The sequence below is a fragment of the Delphinapterus leucas genome, chromosome 14 (assembly GCF_059928025.1).
Source record: "Delphinapterus leucas isolate spDelLeu-1000000601 "Yukka" chromosome 14, BTC_Dleu_Yukka2, whole genome shotgun sequence".
Classification (NCBI taxonomy): Eukaryota; Metazoa; Chordata; class Mammalia; order Artiodactyla; family Monodontidae; genus Delphinapterus; species Delphinapterus leucas.
Genome location: NC_143142.1, coordinates 9,369,790 through 9,380,199, shown reverse-complemented (window position 1 = coordinate 9,380,199; position 10,410 = coordinate 9,369,790). Strand labels below are relative to the sequence as shown.

General features: G+C 48.9%; 1 non-coding gene and 1 pseudogene across 1 annotated transcript; one reads left to right on the top strand and one right to left on the bottom strand.

The window, feature by feature from the left end:
- Nucleotides 1–6,382: 6,382 nt before the first annotated feature.
- LOC149747549 (uncharacterized) lies at nt 6,383–7,732 on the top strand (annotated as a pseudogene).
- Nucleotides 6,854–6,926, bottom strand: TRNAA-UGC (transfer RNA alanine (anticodon UGC)). The gene has a single exon. It is a non-coding gene; the product is annotated as a tRNA-Ala (tRNA).
- Nucleotides 7,733–10,410: the final 2,678 nt, after the last annotated feature.

The following is a 10,410-nucleotide window of genomic DNA, read 5'->3' as shown; positions in this document are numbered from 1 at the left end:
GTGAGAAATAAATGTCTGTAGTTTATAAGCCACCCAATTTATGGTATTTTGTTACAGCAGCCCAAACAGACCAGGACAGAACATCGGTACCAAGAAGCGGGGGTTCTGCTGTAAGAAATACCTAAAAACGTGCCAGCAGCTTTGGAACAGGGTGATCGGCAGACACTGAAAGAGTTTGGAGGTGCGTGCTAGAAAAAGCCTACACTGCCATGAACCCATCATTAAGGGTGATTCTGGTGAGGGCCCAGAAAGAAAAGAGGGATGCTGCAGAGGCCTGTCCAAGACAATGGAAGAACGACCCCACAGGCATTTCGGAGCTCATCAGGGCTGCCCTCTGCTGTGCAAGGGCCTGGGTGGGAGGAGGATTTTGGAGGAGGGGCCTTCGCTGCAGGGCTCCGCTCTCCGCACAAGGTCGGGGGACTGGGCACCACTCCCGCAGGCCCCGAGCAATGCAGCACACGCTGCAACAAGCCAAGCTGCGGCGGGCGTGGCTGCCTCCACCCAGACGTCGGAGGGGCTGTGGAGGCACCAGCCAGCCAGAGGGCCACCAGCTGGGTGGAGCTACCTGTGCGAGGTTCCAGCCCAGGAGAGCCCGGCAAAGCCATGGGAGCATAGAATCTTGGGGCCCAACTCCTGTCCAGCAGAGTTCCGGGGGCAAGAACACCAGCCCGTGTGTCCAGGAGGCAGGCCAAAGAGGATTATTCTGGAGCCTTAAGGTTTTGGACTTGCTGAGGCCCTTTCTTCTTTCCTATTTCTCCCTTTTGGAATGCGAGTGCCTGTCCTATGCCTGTCCCACCACTGTCTTTCGAAAACACATAACATGTTTGACTTCACAACTGGGAAGGAATTTGCCTCAGAATGAATCATACCTTAAGTCTCACTTATAACTGATTTCGGTGAGACTTTGGGCTATAGACTTTTGGGTTGATGTTAGAAGGAGTTAAGCCTTTGGGAGCTCTTGGGATGGAATGAATGCATTTTGCATGTGGGAAGGACGTGCATTTGGGGAAACCGGGGGCAGAATGCAACGGACTGAATGTTTATGTCCCTCCCAAATGGACTAAGACAGCTGGTGCTGGAGCTTTCCAGGCCCGGGTTTTTATCCCAGCACTACTGTGTTACTTCTAGCAAGAGACTTCTATTTTCTGAGCCTCAGTGTCCCCAGTCTGTAAAATGGGCATCATAGTAGTGGGTAAAGGAAAGTGAAATTGTGTAGGACATTTAGTCCTTAGTGGGCACTCAGTGAATGCTCTGTATCTGATTGTTATCGAGGGATAACTGGATCTCACTGGGCTCCTCACCGTTCCTCAAATATACCTTCATGTTCCCACTTCAGAGCCTTTGCACTGGCTATTTCCTCTGCCCAGAATGTCCTTCCACCAGATGTTTCCATCCCTCACTTCATTCACTCCCTGGAGGTCCCTGACCACCAAACCTAGAACAGACTCCTCCCCACTGCTGTCACACTCTATCTCTGGCTCTGCTTCTTTTTCTTCCAGCACCTCATGAGGACACTCAAAGGTGCGGCCCATGTGGTGAGGAACTGAGGCCTCCTGCCAACAGCCAGGAAAAAACAGAGACCCCCTGGCAACAGCCATCTGAGTGCACCATCTTGGAAGTGGATCCTCCAGCCCCAGTCAAGCCTTCACATGAAGGGAGCTCAAGCCCATGTTTTGACTACAACCTCATGAAAGATCCTGAGCCAGAAACACCCAGCTAAACTGCTCCTAAATTCCTGAAATCATATGAAATAATAAATGTTTACCATCTCAAGCCACTAAGTTGGGGAGTAATTTGTTACATAGCAATAGTAAACTAATACAGAGCTCAAGACAGCTCTAGGGGTGTCCAACCACCATATTCCCCACCCATCAAGGTCCAGCTGAGGCTGGAAGGTTCAGGAAAGGGCATCCTTGGTCAGAAAAGAATTATGTAACTGGGCCCTTCCTCTTTCCTCCTCGGCTGTCAGAACTCTCAGGGCTAGATTCCTGGGCTGGGGTCTAATCTGCTGAGCCCAGGTGCCTGATGCCATCTACACCCCCTGCTTCCTTGCCAAAGATTTAGTTCCCTTTTCTGTCCTCCCAGTGCTTTCTAGTCTAAAATTGCCCAAAGGGACTTCCCTGGTGGCGCAGTGGTTAAGAATCCGCCTGCCAATGCAGGGGACACAGGTTCGAGCCCTGGTCCAGGAAGATCCCACATGCCGCGGAGCAACTAAGCCCGTGGGCCACAACTACTGAGCCTGCGCTCTAGAGCCTGCTGGCCGCAACTACTGAAGCCCGTGCGCCTAACAGCCTGTGCTCCGCAACAAGAGAAGCCACCACAATGAGAAGCCCGTGCAGCACCCGCCCCCCACGACTGCTCGCCACAACTAGAGAAAGCCCACGCACAGCAACGAAGACCCAACACAGCCAAAAATAAATTAAATAAATAAATGTATTAAAAAATAAAATAAAATAAAATAGCCCAAAGTCCTTGCCTAAAAAAGAAGTCCAATTTTTATAATCTGGACTCCTCCAAAAGTGTGTGTCCAGCTGAGACCATCACCGGCAATATTATATCCCTCCACCCCCTCCCCACTGTGAATGGTTTGCTATGAATTTCCCTACTTTTCAGATGATGAATCTGAGACACAGGACAGTGAAAAAAGCCACACAACTGGCAAGTGATTGAAGCAGCTGGTCTAGACGCAGGTCTATCTGATTGCAGAACCGCAGCTCTTAACTACCTACTATACCCAAGTAATAATAACGGTGATAGTAAAAACAGAATTAACTATTATGAGAGCAGTATGTGCCAGGCATCATTTTGAGGGCTTTCTATGGGTTTAACGATCCCAGCAAACTGTATGGAGAGAATGTTGTTTCCCTCCATCTGACAGAGGAGGAAACTGAGGACGACAGAGGCGAAGTGTCCTAGCCGGTAAGTGTCCCAGCACTGATTTACACTCAGGCTCCAGAATTCAGACCTTGACCAAAATCGTCAGCGCCGGCCCCACACCCCACGCCCACCCCAAGGATCCCCCAGCCCAGGGAGCCATGAGCCACCCCCTCTTCCGCCCAGGGAATCTGGTTTCTGAGGGGAAGTGACTCAGTGGCCTGGGGCACCGCAGATAATTATTCACTTCCAATCCCGGTAATTAAAGGTCCTAATGGCTCTGCAGAGAACGTACAACCTAGTTACTCCAGCGATCCCCACCCCGGCCCGGGGATCAGCGTGGGGCGCACGAACTTCCCCCGGCACGAGTTTGGCCGGAATCCCAGGCGGCGGCCTCACGGGCTGCAGCGAGTTTGCTCGATGCTCTGGCGCCCCCTGGTGGCCCTAGGTGGTGGAGGGCTGGGGAGCTGCTTCCTGGGCAGCCTTAGGCCCCCCAGTCGAGCTGGTTGTCCACCTACTGGACCCCCTACGAAGAGTAGCCCCCGCTCGCCGCAACTAGAGAAAGCCCACGCAGCAACGAAGACCCAACGCAGCAAAATAAATAAATAAATTTATAAAAGTAGCATCAAAATGTTAACTAAATTTATAGACCTCAAAGAATTGAAAACAGGTACTCAAACAGATACTCATACATGAACGTTCATAGCAGCACTGTTCACAATAGGCAAAAGGTGGAAACAACCCACATGTCCATCAATAGATGAAGGGACAAACAAAATGTGATCTACCCTCAGCCATAAAAAGGAGTGAAGTACTGACACATGCTACAGTGTGGATGACCCTTGAAACATTATGCTGAGTGAAAGAAGCCAGACACAAAAGATCATGTTGTGATTCCATTTGGATATGATTCCATTTACGTGAAATACTCAGAATAGGTAAATCCATAGAGACAGAAAGCAGATTGGTGGTTGCCAGGGCCTGGGAGAGGGGAAGACATGGAGAGTGACTGCTCATGGGCACTAATGGGTATGGGGTTTCCTTTTTGGGTGATGAGAAGGTTTTGGAACTAGACAGAGGTGGTGGTTACACAACACTGTGAATGGACTAAGTGCCACTGAGTTGTACTTTAAGGTGGTTAATTTTATGCTATGTGAATTTCATCTCAATTTTTAAAAAAGTAAAGAAAAAGTGTTAGCTAAAGGAGCGAGGATTTGGAGGGAGTTTGGAGATGTGCCCCTCCTATTTCTCCTGTTACCCATCCCCCCATCCCCCCAGGCTGGTTTTGACTCCAAAATGGGCTGCTGGAGGCTGGGAAGTTGCTCTCTTACCCCTGTCCTGGCAGAAGCTGGGGATAGTCCCACTCCCACAGAGGATGTACGGGAGTGTGGGCCTGCAGATCACTGCTCACCTGCAGATCAGCCAGGCTGGCTCCCTGATCCCCGTCAACGTGCTGTGGCCACGTGACCACTCGCCAGCATCCAGTAATTGAGCCTGGCCTCAGGGTGAGCCAAAGGAGCCACAGGAAGCTTGTCCAGCAGGGGCGCTAGAATCAGAAGGGGCCGCAAGGCAAGCAGGTCCTCTCTGGAGAGTAAGACCTTGAGATACATAGAGAGGAGCAGAAAATGGCTAGAGGGTAGGAAGAAAATGGAGCCACAGGGTAGGAGGAACCTTGAGGGCAGAGGCTGCTGGCTAAGGAGGCTGCCCTGTCCTCTGCTATGAGGGCTATCAGGACCATTAACTACCCAGACTGAAGGGGATTATCTTCAGAGCCTCAGGCTGCCTGTCACTTCCCTTCAGCCACTGGGGAATCAGATCACCTCAGGCTATTCCCAGGCCAAGAGCTGGACTCTGGGGCCAGCTGCCTGGGTGCACCTCTGGGCTCTGCCATGTATGCTGGCTGTGTGACCTCGGGCAAGTTACTTCACCTCTCTGAGGCAGTGGGAGCCACAGGGCCAAGGACAGGAGGAGGGGAGAGGAGAAGAGGAGGGAGGGAAGTGTTTGGCAATACTTTTTAGAAGCAGAAGCAGGGAACTGAGGGCAGAGGGGTGTGCAGAGAGCAGCTGAGCCACACACTTCCATTGTCCCCAAGCTGGGCTCCCTTCATTGCTGAGATTGGTAGCCATCAGGGTGGCTGCCTGACTTACCCTTGTCATGGTGATATCAGGTAGCACCTGATTTTCCATGCAATCTCGGTTCAAGCTGTTCCCTGGGGCTGATCTTCCTCTCTCACCCCCAATGATTGGTTCAAGGATGGCCAGGTCAACCCAAAGACCCAGTGAGAATCAGTTTCAGGCTTGGGCAGAATAGTCTGATAAGAAAATGACTCATTCCATTCCCTTGGAGCTGGGAGGACATGAGCTCAGAGCTTCCAGGGGCCATGTTGCCCGAGAATGAATCCTCTCAGAGCAAAGCAAAACCCAGAGACTGGGAGAAACTGAGTCCTGACGATAATGGCTTTGCACCTAGATCCAGCCATACTGGAAAGCAATTACTCTTAGACTTCTCAGCCATGTGTCAGTTAATTCTCTCTTTGGCTGAAACCTGTTTGTGTGCAGCTTTTAGCCACTTGGCAACTAAGAGAGTCCTTCCAAGCACCTACGGGTCCTTCTAGTAACCATATCACCCACAGGTCCCTCATGGGCCACTCATGCCTGAAATAGGAGACTAGGATATGGTCCTGGGGTTGACTGGAGCACCAGAACATTTCCCATATGCCCTATTACCCACAATGCCCTATATTCTGATTCCCTTACCCCAAATGACACATTTCCCAGGTAAGGACCTAGTTGTTTTAAAATTTTCTATTACTCAAAGATGTTTGAAGTGCCAACCAAAACTTGTGAGCAGGAGAAGGGGATAACACCTAACAATTATTGAGCACTTACTACATGGTGGTGCTGTTCTGCGAGCTTTATATTATTACTCAGAGGGGCAACAAGGCGTAGACTCAAATTCCGGACTGCCTGGATTCAAGTCCACTTGCTCATTGTGTGAGTTCAGGCAAGCTATTTCAACTTGCTTTTAAAATTTGTAAAATGGGGATGGTAAAATTACTTCTAAGCATTTTCATGAGAAGCAAAACACACAGCAAGTGCTTAGTAAACATTAGCTATTATTCTTGAAATCCCTCATAACACCTTATGAGATGGGGCACTGTCACTTCTTGTGATTTACAGATGAGGAAACCAAAGCACAGAGAGGTGAAGTGACTTGCCGAAGATCACACAGCTTGAAAATGGCAGAGTGGGGACTGGAAGCCACTTAAAACATTAAATCCATTAATTTCCAGCTCAAAGCATGGTCACAGGTTGCTTTATGAGTCTGGGGCTTCACAGGACAATGCAAGATCTCCCCCTGCTCTTCTGTAGTCCCGGATGTGGCTCAGGGACCATACCCGTCAGCCTCCCCTCCCTTCAGCCCCACCTGACCAGAAAACATATATAAATATACACACTTAATATACATACCAAAGGCAGCCATTCTGGCCTTCTGGGAAGGGGTGTGATTTATGTCTTGGAAGGGGCTATTAGTCCTGTGAGTTTTGCTAGGGCAGTACTGGGATAGGTTTCTTTGGACTTGAACAGGAGGTGGCTAGGTGGTTAGGAATAGGGGCTTTAGAATCCAATAGGCTTGGGTTGTAGTCCTAGCTCTGCCCCTTCCTGTGTGACCATAAGCATGTCACTCCACTCTCTGAGCCTTGGTTTGAGGATTCAATATGAGGGTCTGTGTAAAAGGAACTTGGCCCTGGGCCAGTATGCAATACATCTTGGTTATTAATAAGGAACAGGTGAAACTCAGAGGAGGTTTAAATTGCTCCTTTGGGAGAAAGCATTCAGGAACCACTGGGGGATCTGTGGACCTGTGGCAGACAGGAGGGTTTGGGGAGGGGGGATGAGAGGCCCCATAAATAATAGAGGGGAAGAGGAGTCTGCAGTGCCACCTTTTTTTTTTGGCTGTGCAGCATTCGGTATCTTAGTTCCCTGACCAGGGATTGAACCTGTGCCCCCTAAATTGCAAGTGCAGAGTCTTAACCACTGGACCACCAGGGAAGTCCACAATGCCACCTTTTAAGGCAGGGCTCTCAGATCCTCCCTTTGATGCTAGGGAATGAGATAGCAAGAAATCCCAGGTCTCCACGCCTTTAGCAAAATTCGTCCATACTCTGGACCCCGGCTCTGGGCTGGTGGTGCACAGGTTTTGTCCCAACAGAGGAGGGGGGTCCTTGAAGTCAGGGGACTCTGGCCCTTCCTATCACTCCCCCTCCCCCATGACCCTCCCAGTGTGTGGCCTGGGCTGACGTGTTTGTGGCAGAGGACAATTTCAGTTCCTTCTTGGGGCTGGCTGGTCCTGCCCACTTCTGCAGTGGGGCAGCCACTGTGGAAGGAAACTCTGCCTCAGACCCTATCTTGGACCACTGTCTTCCCCAGCAGGTGGCGAAGCGGGGGGGAAAGGATCAGTGGAAAGGGTTGGGAGCCCAAGGTCTGGATGCAAGATGGCGGGTCGTATGGGCACCTGCCTGGGAGGACTGGTTCAGGCCGAGTCACGTCCCAGTCACCCAGCACCTACTATGTGCCGGACACTGTGCCAGGAGCTGGAGATGCTGCAGTGAACAAAGCAGACAAAATTCCCTGCCCTCAAGGACCTACCTTCTCCTGGTGGAAGGAGGGGGTATCACAGGTTAGGCAGAGCCATCAGACCCAGGTATGCTACCTACAGTTGGCTTCTCCTGGTTCTTCTACCTCATGTACCTTCTCACCTCACCTCATTTCCTCAGCTTCCTGAGAAAAGCCCACAGGTTTCCCTGATCTCACCTCTCCTCTCGCTCTCTTTGCTCCAGCCACACTGGCCTCCTTGATATGTTTCTTGCCTCTGAGCATTTGCATTTGCTGTTCCCTCTGCCAGGAGTGCTTGTCCCTCTGGACATCTGCATGGCTTGTGCCCTTATTTCCTTCAGGTCTTTACTGAAAAGCCGCTTCTCCAGGAGGTCTTCCCTGGCCCCTCCTAGCTAAAATGGCAACCCCACCATCCTCATGCACAATTCATATGCTCTTCCCCTGCTTCATTTTTCTCCTTGACTCTTAACTTCACCTAATGTACGGTACAAATGTTGCTTTATATTTTCCCTCTCTGGTAAGGGAGGGCAGGAGCCCTTGTCTTTCATTTTTACCAGATAATTTATTGAGGTGAAACTTACACGACATAAAATTCACCATTTTAAAGTGAACAATTCAGTGGCATTTAATACTATGCTGTGCAACCATCACCTCTATCTAGTTCCAAAACATTTTCATTGCCCCCAAATATAACGCTGTACCCATTAACCAGTCACTTCCCATTCTCCCCTCCCCCTAGTCCATGGCAACAACCCATCTGCTTTCTGTCTCTATGGACTTATCTATTCCAGATAATTCATGCACATGGAATCACACAGCATATGGTCCTTTTGCAACTGGCTTCTTTCACTTAGCATCATGTTTTCAAGGTCCACCCACATTGTGGCATGCATCTGTAATCCATTCCTTTTTATGGCTGAGTAATATTCCATTGTATGGATGTACCATATTTTATTTATTCACTCCTCTGTTGATGGACATTTGGGTTGTTTCCACCTTTTGGCTACTGTGAACGGTGCTGCTATGAACATGAATGTACTTGTATGTCTTTTTAACTTGTATCCCTGGTGCCTCAGAAAGAGTAGTGCTCAATAAATACTGGTTGAAAGAATGACTGATTGGAGGAAACAACGGCATTTGACTCAGCAGGGTGGGGCTGGGGGGTCATATGCCTTCCCAGAAGGGGCGATGGCTGGGTGAAGGCTTGAAGCACCAGCCCTGGAAGGGGATCAACACGTGCAAAGGCCCAGAGCATGGTGCATTCTGGGAACAGAGAGAAGCAGCTGGCCAAAGCTGAGGGAGTGGGGATAGGAAACCATGCATGAGGAGGCTGGAGGGAGAGGTAGAGACCAGGACTATAGGGCCTTGTCACTCAAGGGGAGGAGTTTGGACTTGCTCCTGAGGCAGTAGGGAGCTATGGAAAGGCTCTGAGCAATGGAGTGCCATGACTGGATTTGACTTAAGTTTTACTAGGATGCCTCAGTGGAGTATGGATTCGGAGGGCACAGAGGTCAGAGTGACAGAAAGGAGACCTGAGAGAGGGCTATTGCCGACATCCTGCTGAGAGAGAGATGGTGGTAGCTTGGGATGGGGAAATGGTGGCCGAGATGGAGAAGTGACAGACTCGAGACATGGTTTGCAGGTAAATCATCAGGATTGGTAATGGTAGCCACAACCCAGTTCTAGTTGTCAAATTCCCCTTTCCAGTCCTTCTGAATCACTGTCCCTATTCACAGTAGCCAAAAGGTGGAAACAACCTAATGTCCATTACAGATGAAAGGATAAGCCAAATATGGTACATCCACACAATGGAATACTATTCAATCATAAAGGAATGAAGTACTGATAAATGCAGTAACACTGATGAACCTTGAAAACATTATGCTAATTAAAAGGAGCCAGACGCAAAAGGCCACATATTGTATGATTCCAATTATATGAAATATCCAGAATAGATAAATCCATAAAGACAGAAAGTAGATTGGTGGTCGCCAGGGGCTGGCAAGAGGGGAGAATGGGCAGTGATTGCTAATGGATGTGGGGTTGTACTTTGGAGTGACAGACACGCTTTGGAACCAGGTAAAGCTGGTTGTTGTTCAAAACTGTGAATGTATCAAATGGTACTTGAATCGTTCATTTTATTTTATTTTTTGCTGGTGACTTTTAAAATTTGGGAGCTGTATCTTTTTTTCTTTATTTTCAGCTTTGTCGAGGTGTAATTGGCAAATAAAATTGTAAGGTATTTAAAGTATACACTGTGATGATTTGAAATACATACACATCATGAAAGGATTCCTCCCATCTAGTTAACTAACATCCATCACCTCCCATATTTGTGTGTGTGTGTGAGAACATGTAAATTCTACTCTCTCAGCAAATTTCAATCATACAATACAGTGTTATCAACTAGTCACCATGTTATACATTATGTTCACTTTAAAATGCTTAATTTTTTTAATGCTTAATTTTTTTAAATGAGAATTTCACCTCAATTAAAAAAATAAATGATAAGGACTCCAAAAAAGAAAAGATGCCAGGCTCTTGGTCTCAGATTTCTGCCTTTTTTGCCCCTGTCAACCCTTGCTTCCAGCATAAGGGGTTCTGAGAACCAAGACTCATAGACTTCTGGGAAATTTTCCCCACACCAAGGACCAAATGCCCATGTGCCTGACATTTTCCTTATCTGGCGAACACCCAGATTTGGGGAAATTCCAGTTTGCCTTTCCTGTCCAAGAAATTATGGCACCATCAGGTACAGCTGGATCCAGGGGCTCAGATGATATCAGATATCATCATGTATCTGTCTCTCCCTATGCCATGGGTCTTGGCCCTACTTTCCTCTGTCCTGGCTTCACTATCAGGCAGGCTCTAGAATTCAACCACTTCTCTCCACTTCCACTGCCCCCACTCTGCTCTTAGC